The 3,552-nt window shown below is 50.3% G+C and overlaps 1 non-coding gene across 1 annotated transcript; it reads right to left on the bottom strand.

The window, feature by feature from the left end:
• Positions 1-251: 251 nt before the first annotated feature.
• LOC119799655 lies at positions 252-363 on the bottom strand. The gene has a single exon (XR_005282929.1). It is a non-coding gene; the product is annotated as a U6 spliceosomal RNA (small nuclear RNA).
• Between the last annotated feature and the right edge of the window lie 3,189 nt (positions 364-3,552).

Below are 3,552 nucleotides of genomic sequence, written 5' to 3'. Positions count from 1 at the left end.
AAACCACATACTCATTCCTTCCTTGTTTGAGCTTGTATTTAGACAATAGATCTCTACGTTAGTTAGGGAAAAAAAGCACACACTTCATTTTTACTGCAAGAGCAGGATCTGGAGCCAAAAAAGTTGGCCCACAAGCATCCTTTCTGATTTTGGTGGGGCCTTAGACATGCTAGGCAAGTGTTTCTAAGCAATTGCCTGTTAATGTCTCCACCCCCACTGTGGGTTTATTATTTTTTTTTATTTTATTTTTTTAAAATATGGAACGCTGCACGATTTGCGTGTCATCCTTAGCGCAGGGGGCCATGCTAATCTTCTCTGTAATCGTTCCAATTTATTAGTATATGTGGCTGCCGAAGCGAGCACCCCACTGTGGGTTTAGACTGTGCCCATCTGAAACAACTGAAGGACCTTGGCATCTTCCACACCCACAGTCCCTGTCTCCCTGCAGGGAGGAGCCTCACAGTCAGTCAGCCCAGTGAGCCCAGGAGAAGTGGCCACCTTGCCATGAAGCAGGGCTTTTGAAAGAGTGAGACCACCACCACTGCCAGCAGGGCAACTTCTGTCCCTTTCCATCCACTGAGTTCCTCTTCTTCCCTAGCGTGGATCCAAAGGTCACCAAAAAGGACTTGGGAGAAGAGGACAGAAAGGGAGAAAACACACCTTTCTTCATAGTCAGCCCCGGAATAAATACTGTTGGGTGTAAACTGTGCAGGAGTCAATACTGCTGATGGTACGCTCCCTGAAGGGGCACAGGTGAGCCCACACCTGCTTCTTCCTTGTCCTTGGGTCCTATTGTCCTGAATCTGCTCCCGTTTATCTTATCTTAGATCTTTGTGTTTTTGTGAACCGTTGGACATCTTTCTGGAGCACAGTGGGACTCGCATAACTAAATGCAGAAGCAACTCTTGTTAATACACCCTTGCCTTTAGGCCTCCAGGTAGAGGTTGCCTGGGTTCAACAGTCAGCTCTGCTTTTGCCGCTGTGTGAATTAGAGGTGAACGTGTGCCCTGGTTTCCTGGTCTATAAGAGCCCTGATGGATGGAGGTGTCAGTTTGAGGTGTGACCCCCACCCCCAGCACAGCGAGGCGTCTATGAATGACCCCTATGATTACAGGCCGGCTTCAGTGTCTAATCCTGCCTGCTGGATTCTGGTCTGCAGTGGAATGATGCAGGACTTCCAGAAGGTGGCAGACGGATGACAATTGTTCTCACATCCTTGATGGATCCTGAACTAGTCGGCCGGAGGGAAACAGCAGCTGCCAGAGAAAAAATGAGTGCAAGAAATCAGGGGAAAGAGCACCGGGAGTATTGAACCAGGGAGGCCTGAAGTGTGTGGTTCTCCCAGGAACAGCTGAAAACAGTGTGAGTGTGTGTGCATGTGTGTGTGCACAGTGTGTGCAAGAGAGAGAGCGAGAGAGCGAGAGAGGAGAGAGAGAGAGAGAGAGAGAGAGAGAGAGAGAGAGAGAGAGAGAGAAAGTAGAGAGAGAGAGTACAGTGTAATGGTTTCTTAATTCCGAGCTCTGCCAGCTAAGGGACTTGGAGTGAGGGGAATCAACTACCCAAGGGTATCCATAGGCTGCTATGATGTCTCAGTGAAGCTCAGGTGTGAGGTGCTGGCCCCAGACTTCTCCATCACAGGCTCCTTGGGCCTAAGAAAGGGACTCCAGAGTCCCCAGCCATTTCATTTAACCGCAGAACAGGGAGAATCTCCATCAAATATGCAAAGTGCCTGGGAAGAGAGGAAGGAAGCCAGGGCTGAGCAGTAATTTTTGTTGCTAATTCTGTCTCAGGCTTCCTGTGTGAAGAAGGCGAGCGTTGTTTCTCAAAAGCCTAGAAATTCAATCTTGACCCCACCCCCACAGCGAGCGTAACTGAGGCCTCTTGGTTAAAGTGAGAATTCCTTTGCACTGAACGAGGCGCTTTGGTGGCTGCTGGTGTGCGTCTGAGTGTCAAGCAGAAGTTGAGCACTCACAGATGCTTGAGGCTCTTTCTAATGTCTTCTAGAAACACCAACAACCATAAAAACTCAGCTTAGGATGGCAAAAGCCCTTTCAAAGCCCTACCTGGGCGGTGGAAGCTTCCAGGGCTGCTGGGCATGGCTAATCATGTAACTTCCGCTGCAGTAAATCAACAAAGCCCAGCAGGTGAATCACACACTTGGGTAGCATAATGGCAAGACAGAAATGGCCATAAAGGAGCGGGTTCAGAACAGATGCGAATGGTTCAGACTGGTTCAGTCTGGTCCTGACCCGTCCAAACCAGTTCAGGCTGGTTTAAACTGGATCAAGCTGGTTCATACCGGTTCGAACCGGTTCAGACTGGTCCAAACTGGTTCCAACTGGTTCAGGCAGGTTCCGACCATCTCAAACCGGTTTTGACCAGTTCAAACCAGCTCAGAACGGTTCAGACTGGATCAAACCCATTCAGGGCGGGTCCAACCGGTTCCAAACGGCTCAAACAAGTTCCGACCAACTCAAACCGGTTCAAACTGGTTTGGACTGGTTCAGACCGGTTCAGACCGACTCAAACCCGTTCCAGCCAGTTGAGACCGGTCCCTACGGCTCAAACTGGCTCAAACTGGTCCCGACCGGGTCAAACCGGCTAAAACTGGTTCTGACCACCTTAAACTGGTTCAGACCGGTCCTGACCAGTTCAAACCAGCTCAAACCGGCTCAGACTGGTTCAAACCGGTTCAGGCAGGTTCTGACCGGTTCAAACCAGTCCTGACCAGTTCAAACCGACTTTGACCAGTTCAAACCGGTTTAGACCGGATCAAACCGGTTCCGACTGGTTCAGACCAGATCAAACTGGTTCAGGTAGGTTCTGACCAGCTCAAACTGGCTCTGATCCATTCATACCAGCTCAAACCGGTTTTGACTGGTTCAAACTGGTTCCAACCAGATCAGACCGGGTCTGACTGGTTCAGAATGGTTCCGGCTGGTTCAAAGCGGCTCAGACCTGATCAAACCGGTTCAGGGTGGTTTCGAGCGGTTCAAGCTGGTTCAGACCAGTTAAAACCGATTCAGGCTGGTTCCAACCGGCTCAAACTGGCTCTGACCGGTTCAAACCGGTTCAGACTGGTTCTGACTGGTTCAGGCCGGTTCTGACCAGTTCAGGCCGGCTCAGACCCGATCAAACTGGTTCAGACCAGTTCAGAACACTTCAGAGTGGCTAAAAGCCGGTTCCAACTGGTTCAGACTGGATCTAACCGGTTCAGTCCAGTTCCAACCAGCTCAAACCGGTTCTGACCGGTTCAAACCAGTTCAGACCAGTTCTGACTGGTTCAGGATGGTTCTGATCTATTCAGGCCGGTTCAGACGGGTTCAGACTGGTTCAGACCAGCTCCATGGGCTAGTATGCTAAAAGTAACTGAAGAGGTTTAAAAAACTGTGGCAGCAGATTTAGGGGCTCGTCTGGAAAACGAAGCAGAAGCTGGGTCCTGGGTGGTTCTATTTAAGGACAGGCAGCATTGAATCTGCTCCTGCGGAGTTACATGTGAGGACTTTGTTCCCAGTCAGCTGAGCCCTGGGGTCTGAGCTGCATGAGGACTTC

This window comes from Arvicola amphibius, chromosome 12 (genome assembly GCF_903992535.2).
Source record: "Arvicola amphibius chromosome 12, mArvAmp1.2, whole genome shotgun sequence".
Classification (NCBI taxonomy): Eukaryota; Metazoa; Chordata; class Mammalia; order Rodentia; family Cricetidae; genus Arvicola; species Arvicola amphibius.
Note: the sequence above shows the minus strand (reverse complement) of the source record. Positions and strands in the feature narration are given on the sequence as shown.